We start from the raw sequence: 15,312 nt of genomic DNA on the forward strand, positions 1-15,312 counted from the left end.
CCCAAATGCAGAAAATAATAAGGTATTAGGGATCAGAGAAAGGAGAACATGGAATGCTCAAGTGAAAATTTAGTTGACTTCCAAGCTGCCAAGTATGTCATCTTTAACTGACTTTACTTAAAAAAGAATTACTTCAATATCAATGTAATAGAATGAATATTCTGTAATAGATAAAAGATTTGTCCAGGATAGGATATTTAAATGGTAAAACCAGAAAGTAAATTGCCACAGTATAAACAAAGAATGCTATTTTCATGGGAATTTTTTTTAAGTGACAGTGTTGCATCTAACTTTAGCTCTCTTTGACACCAGTAGAGGATGCTTTTAATTTGGGTAAAATATGCCCATGCCTTTTTGTCAAAATCTTAAACTAGTTAAAACTCTTCATGTTACCTAACTAATGGGAGAGGACAGGGGGTAAGTTTCAAAGAGCACATCAGCAGTTTTCCTTCCCAGTTCATTAATTTTCAAGAATGTTGCAAGGAGAAAAATCACATACAAACATGCACTTCAAATGACCCAAGTCTTTCTCTGTCTGCAAAAACATTGAGTTAAGATGGTGAAATTCTTTGATTTTATAAAAATGAATGGAAATTATTATAAATCTATGTAAGGGACAGTCAATGGATGAGTATGCCCATAAGATTGAATAATGTTTTTCACAACCTTTGAGACTAGTTTTTTTTTACATTTCTTATGTGTATTATATTACAAAAGTAATATATGTTCATTTGAGGCATTCTAGAAAATGTAGATAGTATAAAGAAAAACAGAACCACTTGCAATCCCCAAATCCTCATAATAATCATTGTTAACATCTTAGTATATTTCATTCCAGTCATTTCTTGTGCATATTAAGTATATTCAGCAACATGGGGATTGTACTGAATATGCTCTTATATGTCCTGCTTTTTTCTTAATAAAATATTGAGAGCATTCCTATGAATCAGTTGTCACCAAGTATTTTACTCTCAATTACATTTGGACTTAAAGGGAGAATTTTAAAAATTTATAGGAGAAAAAAAGCAAAAATTCCACTGATTAAATTACATCTGTTCTGGAGAATTAATACGTATCTGCTTTACATAAAAAACTATACTTCTTACCCTAGATTTTTTTTAATTTAAATTCAATTAGCCAAGGTAGTACATCATTAGTTTTTGATATAATGTTCAATGACTCATTAGTTGAATATAACATCTAGTGCTCATAATATCACGTGCCTTCTTTAATTCCTATCACCAAGTTACCCCATGCCCCCACCCACCTCCTTTTCCACAACCCTCAGTTTGTTTCCCGGAGTCAAGAGTCTCATATGGTTTAAAACAAATGTTATTTCTTTACCCTCACAATAATAAAGTTGCTATACTTTGGTTGCAAGTTACAAGATACTTCTTAATACTTCTACCCCAGTAATATTTTTTTCACCATACTAGCAAGCTATTCTAAACTTGAAAAATAAAATGAATATCATTTTTAGGTGTGAAAGATCTCATATTGCATAAACCAGCAGGTACTTGAGTAATGATTTTTTGAAGCAAGTTGGAATGCAATTCCAATTTTTCTCTAAAGAATATGACTGATTTTTATTATTATTTATTTATGTTTTAATGTAAGTATAATTGTCATATAGTGTTATATTACTTTCAGATATGCAACATAAAGATTCAACAATTCTAGGCATTTCTCAGTGCTCATCACAAAAAGTATACTATTAAATGCCTTCACCTATTTCATCCATCTCCCCACTGACCTTCCCTCTGGCAGCCACCAATCTGTTCTCTATATTTAAGAGCTTGTTTTTTGTTTGTTTCTTCTTTTATTTGTTAATTTGTTTCGCTTCTTGAATTGAACATATGCGTGAAATCAAATGTTATTTTTCTTTCATTGACTGATTTATTTCACTTAGCATTATACCCTCTAGATCCATCCATGTTGTTTCAAATGGCAAGTTCTCATTCTTTTTTATAGTTGGGTAATATTCCATTATATATGTATACACACCACCTATTCTTTATCTATTCATCTATGGATAGACAATTGGGTTGCTTCCATATCTTAGGTATTGTAGATAGTGTTTCAATAAACATAAACATAAACAACGAATGGGTCAACCAAGAAATCAAAGAGGAAATTAAAAAAATATATGAAAACAAATAAAAATGAAAATACACTGGTCCAAAATCTTGGGAGGCAGCAAAAGCTGTTCTAAGAGGAAAGATTTTAGCAATACAGACCTACCTCAAGAAAAAAAAAACTCAAATAAACAACCTAACCTTACACCTAAAGGATCTAGAAAAAGAAGAAAACCCAAATCCAGTAGATTGAAGGTTGGGGGGCGGGGAAGGAAAGCAGTGAGTGAGAGAGGAGTTAAGTAAATAAAATCAGGAACAAAAGAGGAGAAATAAAAACCAACACCACAGAAATGCAAAAGATTACAAGAGAATATTACGAAAAATTATATGCCAACAAATTGAACAACCTAGAAGAAATGGATAAATTCCTAGGAACATATAAACTCCCAAAACTGAATCAGGAAGAAATAGAAAATTTGAACAAATTACTAGCAATAAAATGGAATCAGTAATCAAAATACAACCAACAAACAACTATAGGACCAGATGGATTCACAGGTGAATTCTACCAAACATTTAAAGAAGAATTAAAGCCTATTCTTCTCAAAGTATTCTAAAACACTAAGAAGGAAGGAAAGAATCCAATTCATTGTATGAGGCCAGGCTTACCTTGATAACAAAACCAGGTAAAGAAACTACAAAAAAAAAGAGAAATACAGGCCAATGTCTCTGATGAACATAGATGCAAAAGTCCTCAATAAAATACTAGCAAACTTCATCCAACAATACATTCTTAAAAAAATCATTCACCGGGATCAAGTGGGATTTATTTCTGGGATGCAAAGAATTTGCAAATCAATCACCATGATACATCACATCAACAAGAGAAAGAATAAAAACCATATGACCATTCCAATAGATGCATAAAAAGCATTTGACAAAGTACAACATCCATTCATGATAAAAACCCCCAAAAGGTAGGTTTAGAGGGAACATACCTTAACATAAGGGAGGTCATTTATGAAAAATCCACAGCTAACATCAGATTTACTGTTGAAAAAATAAGAGCTTTTCTTCTAAGATCGGGAATAAGACAAGGATGTCCACTCATCACTTTTATTCAGCATAGTACTGGAAGTCCTAGCCACAGCAGTCAGACAACAAAAAGAAAGAAAAGGTATCCAGATCAATAAGAAAGAAGTAAAACTTTCACTATTTGTAGATGACATGATACTATGTATTGAAAGCCCTAAAGACTACACCAAAAAAAAAAAAACAACAAAACAAAACAAAATCTACTAGACTTCATAAATGAATTCAGTAAAGTCACAGTTTGCAAAATTAATATACAAAAATCTGTTACATTTATATACACTAATAAAGAAGTAGCAGAAAGAGAAATTAAGAAAACAATCTCATTTACACTTGCACCAAAAATAATGAAGACTGGTTTTAAAAAAATCATAGTGTTCTGTTTCAGACAGTTTGAGATGTTTGGGAAATTTTGCCAATTTTGGATTTTGCTGTGAAACAACAATATTTATATTTCCATTTTATTACATTATGCACCAAAACTATGACAATCAAGTGATTTCCTTTGTGATCTAAGCCATATAAAACAAACATTTCCCAGTACTTAGGTCATTCCCTAGTTAAAAGATCTTTAGGCAACCTTATTAATTCTTTCAAGCTGTTAGGAGACCATTCAATGTATGGTTTCAATAATGTAGGAACTGGTATCAATAATGTTTATTAGCTTAAATTGGATAGAGCACATTCTGAGACCCAAGTTTGACCTCCATTCAGATTATTTACTTTATACAAAGGGAAAAAATCCTTGTGCTACAGAGCCACCATGTACCTGTATTCCTAATCTTGTCTTGCAGTCTCTCACTTGTAACTGAGGACCCGGTGGAAAACATGGGAGATACAGTCAACTTTTATGTTGCTTAGATGGCATAAAATATTGGATGTTGGGAAGGTTCCCCTGTTCATTTCTATCCCCCACCATGACTCTGCTAGAAGTTTATTAGTAATAATTCATTGGGGATAATTCTGTATGCAATGCAATAATTCCTAAATATAGATTATTCTGTGATGTATTCATTACCATACCTTAATCAGCTGCATTATTTTACAGCATTGTGTTGAAAGCAGGACACTAAGAGAAGGATAGTTGGTAAGGTGGGTGATTAAAACTAAAGAGGGTAAATATAGACCTTCTAGAAGTCTTGAGGGAGGAATAACAATGGAAGGCACTAAATGGCTTATGGGCAGGAGAGAAAGAGTTTAAGACTCAAATATAAAAGGCTAAATGCATATACAGTAGTATAGTGCAGGGTTTAGGGTAGAATATTCTAGTAGTTAAGTCACAGGTTCAAATGTTTTAACACTATCTGGAAGGTCTTAGGCAAGTTATTTGAACTCTCTGTGTTTAAGTTTCTTTGCAAAATATAATGATAGCACCTAACTCATAGTGTTATTGTGAGAAATTTGATAACCTATCATAAAGTGCTTAGCACAGTGCCTAGCACTAAGTAAGTGCTTGGTAAATGTCAGTCAATGCTACTATCAGTACTTAACAGAAAAGGAGATCGAAAGGAACCAAAAACAATTTCCACCTACCAATTTTGCCATGGGTGGAAATGGCTTAATGCAAACATTTAAGAAAATCAAAACACAGCTCAAAATAATTTCAACTACATTTAGTATCTTACTAGCAGGGTTGTCGCATTAAAGGGCAGCACAATTTATTGGTATGCCCTCAGTGGTTGTCTTACTGCCTTAAGAGTTAATTGCCCTTCCTCACTATCAAAGAGCTGCCATGGGAACTGGGCAAATCAGATATATTATCTTGCATTGAATAAAATATCAATGTTGTACAACATTATATCCACTCTTATTGATCCATTATCTGTATAGGTACAGTTTTATAATCTTATGTGAACCACTCATTGTGGAAAAAGATATTTCTTTAAGCAGTCATTTTACTGTCTATATATCAAATGTTCATTTCCAGCTTAATGTATATGCATGCAGGTAAATTTCTGACACTTATCTTTGAAATTACCTGCAAAAATTTTAGATTACATGCTTTGTTTTGGCTTATTTTTAGTTTCCAATCAAGTGAAACAAGGAACAGATTATTGATACATGCAATGATTTGGATGAACCTCAAAGACATTATGGTAAGTAAAGGAAACCAGACACAAAAGGCTACATACTGTATGGTATTTTTTCTAAATCTACTAACCTACATGCTAGAGAAACTAGATAAAGACTTCAATGGATTTATTTTTTTATATGGCTTCATAAATTTTTGCATTCATTTTCCATTTTAAAAATATTAACACATATTTTTAACTGGAAAAACAGCAATGAAAACCATACCCAATGTTTAAGACATAAAAGGCAAGAGACCTCAGGTTTACTCAGATAAGAAACAGTAACCCATTTGGATACAAATGCTTCCTGGAAACAAGGAAGAAAAAAAAGCTTGGGTGCAAGAATTTAGAAAACCCTAGAGCCAAGACAATATCAAGGTCAAAACATGATAAAGCTACTTATCCAGTAATTAATGTTTCTCCTCATCTTAATTAGAACCTTACAAAATTCCAGGCTTTTGTCCTTTTTTGTTTTTTGCTTTTTCAAGTGGAAACATTTTTAGTAGAAGGGACTGAAATTCTTGAGATGGAAAGTTTATGGATCCTAAAACCTATGCTCCAACATATCTCTCCAATAAGATACACTCTAGTGTGGTAGAGAAGAAAGAGCACTGGCTATGTGATTTTGCTCAAGCTGCTGTAAATTCTTTGAGCCTTAATTTCTTCATCTATGAAATGGAAATAATAATACCTGCTCTGATTGCCTCTTACAGGGATTGCAAAAATCAAATGAACTAGTTTTAAAAAGCATTTTACAATTACAAAGCTCTACAGAAATGCAAACTATTAACATCTTTTAATAGAGTACTCATTGATTGTCTATATATTCAACACTATATAGGCTCTGAGGGTCATATAGAAAGGAGTATTTCCCCTGGCTTCCAGGAGCTTGGCGTACTTCGAAACATTAGTTTAAATGGATAAAATGTAACAAACAAGGGAGCCTACAATTGAATGTTAAATGACATGGTGTGATTGCTAAGAGGTTGGTGGAGGGTTGCTTGGAGGGGACCTAAATAAGGGGTAGCTGTTGAAAGAAACTTTGTGTAAAAAGGTAAGTTGATGTGCACTGGGTATTGTACGTAACTAATGAATCATTGAGCACTACATCAAAAACTAAAATGATGTACTATATACAGTGGCTAACTGAACATAATAAAAAAATAATAAAAATAAATAAATATTTGGTAGAACTCACCTGTGGGGAGGAAGTAAGTTTGAATTTGTTGAATCCAATAAAGCATTCATCCCTGATGGCTACCAATAAATGATGTGGGGAAATATATGTATAATTTGTCTTCACGAGTTTAAAGATAGCTCCCAAATATTTTCCCAGCTTACCTTAATGCATCGTCCATTACATATCTATCACCTGAAAACTTATTTAATTTCTGTTTGTACGTATTTATATTTTCTGTCTGCATTCACATAATTAATATTTATTGAATTCATATTATGTGCCAGGCATCGTGCTAGGTGATAGGCTTATGAACTCTTGGAACAAGTTCAATTAATTTAATGCCTTGTGTGTAGATTTATACAGTGCTAGAGCTGAAGAAAACCTTAGAGTTCCTCCAGATCAGATCTCTCATTGTATAGAGAGAGGAAATGGTGCGCAGAGAGATAACATCACCTACCCAAGATCTCATAGATGATAAGGGTAAAGCTAGGACTAGATCTTAGGTCTCCTACTCCCCAGGTCACTGTGCTTTCCATCATACTGGACTATAGAATAATACTTTATTTTACTGGTTCTAAAACCACCTCTTTAAAGCACTAGTTCTCAAAGTTAAAAATGCGTAAGAATCATGAGGAAGGTGGTTATTTAAAATGCAAGTTTATGGGCCTCATAGCCAGGAATTCTGAAAACCTAAGACTTGGGCTTTTTGCTTTTTTTAACCCTACGATTTACCCACATGATTACAGATGTAAGTAGTCCTTAAATCATACTCAGAGAAACTCTCTGTTAATGTTTCAAGTAATGAATATGCATAGTTCCATTGTTCTGTGATTTAGTGTTATTAATAATTTTCATAATTTTAAGGACTTTATTATCTCTGTCAGTCTTTGTTTTTCAGATATAAAAATCCTAAACTTTAAGTTCTTTTCTTAAATTGAAGACTTCCAAACCCTTGAAAGTTTTAGTCATTTCATCATAAAATAAAAAGTGACTACTCCATACCTAAGTACCATGGCAGTGACCCCAGACTGATTTGGTTGCTCATGAATCAATACTTGTCTGGCTTTTCAGGAAATTAGAAAAGATTCTGTATTAGAGCAAAACACCTGGTAACTAACACAAACCCTCAAACCATGTCTGGATGACACTATGTACAAACTCTGATGAAGATATAGGCTTCTAAGGCCACATTGAAATTTTATCTAAAGCAACACACACACACACACACACAGTGATACATTATATATAGATATATAATGTATCACTGTCATGGAGTCCTTCAGCTTCTACTTGAACACTTCTAGTGAGGGGGAGATCACTCCTTAAGAAAGTTATCTATTCCACTGTGACATCCCTTAATCATTCTAAAGCACTGAATTCTGACTTCCTGTAATTTCTACCAATTGATCCAAATTTTGCCCTCTAAAGTGATACAGAGAAATCCCCCTTTTGTATGTGAAATCCAAAATACTTGAAGGCAATGAGCATGGCCTCTCTCTCCATTCACACGTCAAATTTCCGGCCATAACAAGCATTTTCCTGTGTCAAACAGCCCTGGTTCTTTCCAAAAATTCCACATTTGAATTCATAACCAGACTTTAAACCAGCCTGATTACTCTCTTCAAGAATATCTGAGATTGTTGCACCTGGAAGGAAATCATATCAGTTAGGAGTCAATAGAGCTACTAATGGTGTTTCTCTGGATTTCTACACAATAAAGGGAGCCAGAGCTGCACATTAGAGAAGCTGAAACAGTCCAACCATAGCATAGAAGCTCCCATATCTTTTTCTTTATTCAATTTGGCATCCTATTAGAATGTGACCTGTGCAACTAATACCTTGTCTAGGAATGATCATAGTTGTTTACTCCCCTTATAAAGCTCTAAATTTCAGTGCAAATAAACCTTCCACATCTTAAATTCTTAAGAACAAGTTTTAAAAAAGCCCTCTGTTTTTAGAAGGCATTAAGTATGACTTCCTCTATATCCTTGCTATGAAGCAAACTGTCATAAATTACAACTACAGACATATCTCATTTTATTGCACATGGTTTCATTATACTTCACAGGTATTGAAAGTTTTACAAATTGAAGGTTTGTGGCAACACTGCTTCAAGCAAGATTATCACACCATTTTTAAAACATCATTTGCTCACTTTGCATCTCTGTGTCACATTTTGTTAATTCTCACAATATTTCAAAATTTTTTAAAAATATTGTATTTGTTATGGTGATTTGTGATTAGGAATCTTTTATGTGACTCTTGTAGTAGCTTTGGGGAACCACAAATCATGCCCATACAAAATGGTGAGTATCACTGATAAATGTTGTGTGCATTCTGACTGCTCCACCAACCAACCATTCCTTGATCTCTCTCCCTCTCCTTGGTCCTCCATATTCCCTGAGACACAACAATATTGAAATTAGGCCAATTGATAACCCTAGAGTGGCCTCTAAGTGTTCAAATGAAGAGTTACATGTCTCTCACTTTAAATCAAAAGCTAAAAATGATTAAGCTTAGAGAGGGAAGCATGTAAAAAGGTGAGATAGACAGAAAGCTAGGGCTCTTGTACCAAATAGCTAAGTTGTGAATGCAAAAGAAAAGTACTTGAAGGAAATTAAGAGTACTATTCCAGAATACACAAATGATAAGAAGTGGAACAGCTTTGTTGTTGATATGGAAAAAAAGTTTTAGTGTCTTGGATAGATCAAACCAGTCACAACATTCCCTTAAGGCAAAGCCTAATTCAGAGCATAACCCTAACTCTCTTCAATTCTATGAAGACTGAGGGAGGTGAAGAAGCTGCAGAAGAAAAGTTTGAAGGTAGAAGAGGTTGGTTCATGAGGTTTAAGGAAAGAAGCTCTTTCCATAACATAAAAGTACAAGATGAAGTAGCAAGTGCTGATGTAGAAGATGCAGCAAGTTATCCAGTAGATCTAGCTAAGAAAATTAATGAAGGTGGCAAAACTAAACAACAGATTTTCAATGTAGATGAAAGAGCTTTATATTGAGAGATGCTATCTAAGATTTTCATAGCTAAGAGAAGTCAGTGCCTGGCTCCAAAGCTTTAAAGAACAGACTGCTGACTCTGTTGTTCTGGGCTGATGTAGCTGGTGACTTTAAATCAAAGCCAATGCCAGTTGACCATTCCAAAAATCCTAGGGCCCTTAAGAATTATGTTAAATCTACCCTGCCTGTGCTCTACAAATGAAACAACAAAGCCTGAATGACAACATATTTGTTAACAACATGGGTTACTAAATTTTAATCCCACTGCTGAAACCTGTTGCTCAGACAAAAAGATTCCTTTCAAAATATTACTGCTCATTGACAATGTACCTGGCCACCCAAGAGTTCTGATGGAAATGTACAATGAGATTAATGTTTTTATAATTTGGAACCACTGGTAAATGAGGAATAACTATTTTCTTAAGTAAGCTCTACACCCAATGTGGGGCTTAAACTGATGACCCTGAAATCAAGAGTTGTATGTTCCACCAACTGAGCCAGTGAGGTACCCCAAAAAGTGTTGAATATACGTTAGGGCAATTGAGTTTTATCCCAAGCAAAATGGGTAACTTGGATGATTTGTAAGTAAAGGGTTGACATGATCTAATTGGGGTTTAGTACAACCACTCTAGTTTCTGAGTAAAAAAATGGATGGGAGAGAAAAAACTTTGGAGTTAGCAAATTCCAAATGAGGCTATTGAAAAAATCGAGGACACACACAGAGAGAGAAAGTGGTAATCATATTTTAATGTGAAACATGTGAATGAATTTAAAGGATATTCAGAGGACATAATTGATAGTAAATGTACTTTGGTAGGATAGTCAGGAGGGGTTACCAAATACAGAGTTGGCCATGTGGGTTGGAGAAAGAATTGGGGGGCAGAGCTTTAGATGTGGGAATTTTAAGCATACAGATGGTTATTGAATTTATGAGCTTTATTTGTATACCTTCTAAGACATCTATTCTGCAGCCCATGGAATAAGGAGTAATAATTTTGACATTCAAGTCCTGTTTAAGAAATACATTTCATGGGGCGCCTGGGTGGCGCAGTCGTTAAGCGTCTGCCTTCGGCTCAGGGCGTGATCCCAGCGTTCCGGGATCGAGCCCCACATCAGGCTCCTCCGCTGGAAGCCTGCTTCTTCCTCTCCCACTCCCCCTGCTTGTGTTCTCTCTCGCTGACTGTCTCTATCTCTGTCAAATAAATAAATAAACTCTTAAAAAAAAAAGAAATACATTTCATAAGACTATAGCTGCCATAGATAGTGATTCTTCAGATGGATCTGGGAAAAGTAAATTAAAAAACTTCTGGAAAGGATTCACCATTCTAGATGCCATTAAGAACATTTGTGATTCATGGGAAGAGGTTAAAATATCAATATTAACAGTAGTTTGGAAGAAGTTGATTGAAACTCTCATGGATGACTTTAAGAGGTTCAAAACTGAAGGAAGTAACTGCAAATGTGGTGGAAATAGCAATAGAACTAGAATTAGAAGTCAAGCCTGAAGATATGACTAAATGCCTGCAATCTCATAATAAAGCTATAATGGAATGGGAGTTGCTTCTTATGGATAAGCAAAGAAAGTGGTTTCTTGAGACAGAATCTATTTCTGGTGGAGATGCTGTGAATATTATTAAAATGACAACAAAGTATTTAAATATTAAACTTAGTTGACAAAGCAGTGCATGTTTGAGAGGATGGAATTCCAGTATTGAAAGAATTTCTACTGTAGGTACAATGCTATCAAACAGCATCACATGCTATAGAGAAATTGTTTATAAAGGAAGAGTCAACCAACATGGTAATCATCATTGTTGTCTTATTTTAAGAAATTGCCACAGCCACACTAACCTTCCACAACCACCAACCTGATCAGTGAGCAGCCATCAATATGGAGGCAAGACCCTCCACCTACCAAAATATTACGACTTGCTGAAAGTTCACATGATAGTTAGCATTTTTAGCAATAAAGTATGTTTAAATTAAGGTATATCTTTTAGAGATAATGCTATTGCATACTTAGTAGACTACAGTATAGTATAAACATAACTTTTATATGCACTGGGAACACACAAAAAAAACCCACTTGACTCACTTCATTGCAATATTCGGTTTATTGTGGTGATCTGGAACTGAACCTGCAATATCTCCAATTTATGCCTGCATACTTGAACATCCTGCACAGTTGCAGAAAGATTAATTAGACCCTAGACAGTCTGCAGATTGTCCTTCAAAAGATGGAGACTTTAGAAATATGCTTACCTCTACCAAAAGGGAATGGTAAAGATTAAATTTTCAATGCTTTAGTTATGTAGGTCAAACCAGAAGATTAATAAATTTCTAGCAGGCAGAAAAGTAAATTGTAAGAAGTAATTAGTAGTTATCAGAGCTATTTCTAGAAAGGTATGGGCTATCTCTAAGGGAGAGTGATAACAGTAGGGGTAGTGATGGTGCATATTGTTGTTCAGTTTGCACACTGTACTTAGGTACCCAGTCAAGGGATTAAATGGGTGCTGAAATGCAGTTTTGCACCACTTGCCAAGATTTGCAGTCTGAGAATGAAAGACAGCCTGAAAGTGGCATCCTGTTAGAACTAATATAGCAGGGGGGGGGTGTCATTGTTCTCTAATTTGCATAAAAATACACTGACTGTGAACCCCAGGCCAACACTTGTGCTTTACATCCCTTGCCTTTCCTCAGACATTTATATTTAGATGAAATTAGACCTTAAACAGAAAATAAAACATAAAATAATATATAAATTTAGAAAGGTTAGTTAGAGGTAGAATGTCTTTCTCATTGTTTATAGCCTAAATATCAGTGAATATTTTAAAGCATCTACAATATGCCAGATAGTTTGACACAATTAAGAATAAGATGGGCACCAATTTTACACATATGGATATTGCAGTCTATTTAATCTAGTGGGAAAGTTTATGGACTATACTCAGACCTTTTCTTGTTAAAGTGCAATCTAAGGCAGCCATCATATTCTCCCTTAAAGTCAACATCTCTCAGTCACTTCCAAGTTCCTAGAGTGAAGCCCCACACACCACAGAAATCCTGAGGCTTAGAGTGATAATCCCCAACCCTAAAGGACAGCCTACTTATGAATGATTTAAACTCAAAGCAAAAATGATGAATTGGGTAGTAGAAGAATAAAAAGGCCATCCAGAACCAAACATGGTTGACCCGGAGCCTCTTTAATGCATTGCTGTGTGTAAGGTTTTGCAAGGGTGTGGGGAATGTGTTTTTTTGGTTGTTGTTATTTTTGTCTTTCTCTTGAAGTAGTTTCTCCTCCTTAAATTTCCACAATAATTCTTTGACAATTTTTAGCAGCTTAACTTTAACAAATACAAATATGTACTTTTGGATATGGTTCTCAAAGAGGAAAAAATATAACTTTTTATACCTAAAGAGCAGTTTACCAAGGGTGTTCATACAATTCTTCTGTTGATTCTTGTGACAACACCCTGAGGTTGACAAGGCAGCCTTATTTTTCCAATTTTAGATGAGGAAACTAAAACTCAAAAATAATTAAAAGATTTGCCTCTAGGCATATGATAAATAAATGATAGAAGTGAAAATCAAATCCAGGATTCTCCACTGGATGTTTTCTCCTGCTCTGTCAAAGAATAATGACCATAAAGTTGAGGGTCCATTTCTGGAGTCTCAATTCTGTTCCACTGGTCTATGTATCTGGTTTTGTGCCAGTACCATGCCGTCTTGGTGATCTCAGCTTTGTAGTATAGCTTGAAATCAGGCAATGTGATGCCCCCAGCTTTGTTTTTCTTTTTCAACACTTCCTTGGTGATTCAGGGTCTTTTCTGGTTCCACACAAATTTTAGGATTGTTTGTTCCAGCTCTTTGAAAAATGTCATTGGTATTTGATTGGGATGGCATTGAAAGTGTAGATTGCTCTGGGTAGCATAGACATTTTAACCATGTTTATTCTTCTTATCCATAGCATGGAATGTTTTTCCATGTTTTTGTGTCTTCTTCAGTGTCTTTCATCAGTGTTCTGTAGTTCCTAGCATATAGATCCTTTACGTCTCTGGTGAAGTTTATTCCGAGATATCTTATGCTTTTTGGTGCTATTGTAAATGGAATCAATTCCCTAATTTCTCTTTCTTCTCTAGTAATTTGGGGGTGGAGTCTTTTGGGTTTTCCATATAGAGTATCATGCCATATGTGAAGAGAGAGAGATTGACTTCTCCTTTGCCAATTTGAATACCTTTTATTCTTTTTTGTTGTCTGATTGCTGTTGCTAGGAATTCTAGTACTGTGTTGAACAATAATGGCGAGAGTGAACATCCTTGTCATGTTCCTGATCTTAAGGGAAAGGCTTCCACCTTTTCCCCATAGAGAAGGATATTGCTGTAGGCTTTTCATAGATGGTTTTTATGAAATTGAGGAATGTATCCTCTATCCCTACATTCTGAAGGGTTTTAATCAGGAAAGGATGCTGTATTTTGTCAAATGCTTTTTCTGCATCAATTGAGAGGCTCATATGGTTCTTGTGTCTTCTCTTATTAATGTGATCTATCACACTGATCAATTTGCGAATGGTGAACCACCCTTGCATCCCAGGGATGAATCCCACTTGGTAGTGATGGATAATGTATTGTTGGATCCTATTAGCTAGGATCTTTTTGAGCATTTTGGCATCCATATTCATCAGGAATATTAGTCTGTAATTCTTGTTTTAATGGGGTCTTTTCCTGGTTTGGGGATCAAGGTAATACTGGCCTCATAGAATGAGTTTGGTAGTTTTCCTTCTGTTTCTATTTTTTGAAACAGAAGAATAGGTATTATTTCTTCTTTGAATCTTTGGTAGAATTCCCCAGGGAATCCATCAGGCCTTTGACTCTTGTTTTTTAGGAGGTTTTTGATAACTAATTCAATCTCTTCATGATTAATTGGTCTATTTAGGTAATAAATTTCTTCCTGTTTCAGACTTGGCAGATTATACGTTCCCAGGAAGGCATCCATTTCTTCCAGGTTGTTTAATTTATTGGCATATAGTTGTTGATAATAGTTTCTAATGATCCTTCCTATTTCCTTGGTGCTGCTCATGATCTCTCCCCTTTCATTCATAATTTTATTAATTTGGGTCCTTTCTTTATTCTTTTGAATAAGTCTGGCCAGTGGCTTATCAATCTTATTTATTCTTTCAAAGAACCAGCTTCTAGTTTTGTTGATCTGCTCTACTCTGCTTCTGGTTTCTAATTCATTGATCTCTTCTCTAATCTGATCAACTGCCTTCTCGTGCATGGGTTAGACCCGTTCTTCTGTTCCAACTCCAGCTTCTTCTTCTTCTTCTTCTTTTTTTTTTTTTTTTGGTTTCTCTCTTGTTCTTTTTTTTTTAATGAGTATTAAATTTATTTATTTATTTATTTACTTACTTACTTATTTTAATTTTTTTAAATTATATTATGTTAGTCACCATACAGTACATCCCTGGTTTTTGATGTAAAGTTCGATGATTCATTAGTTGCATATAACACCCAGTGACCATGCAATACATGCCCTCCTTACTACCCATCACCAGTCTATCCCGTTCCCCCACCCTCCTCCCCTCTGAAGCCCTCAGTTTGTTTCTCAGAGTCCATAGTCTCTCATGCTTCATTCCCCCTTCTGGTTACCCCCCCTTTCTTTATCTCCAGCTTCTTAAGGTGAGAATATAAGGACTGCATTTTAGATTGTTATATTCTTTTGAATGAGGCTTAGATGGTTGTGTATTTTCCCCTGAGGACCGCCTTTGCTGTGTCCCATAGGTTTGGACCAATGTCTTTTCATTCTTATTAGTTTCCATAAATTGCTTATGTTCCTTTTTAATTTCCTGGTTTACCCAATCATTCTTGAGCAGGATGGTTCTTAGTTT

Source organism: Ursus maritimus (assembly GCF_017311325.1).
Source record: "Ursus maritimus isolate PB19 chromosome X unlocalized genomic scaffold, ASM1731132v1 scaffold_X1, whole genome shotgun sequence".
Classification (NCBI taxonomy): Eukaryota; Metazoa; Chordata; class Mammalia; order Carnivora; family Ursidae; genus Ursus; species Ursus maritimus.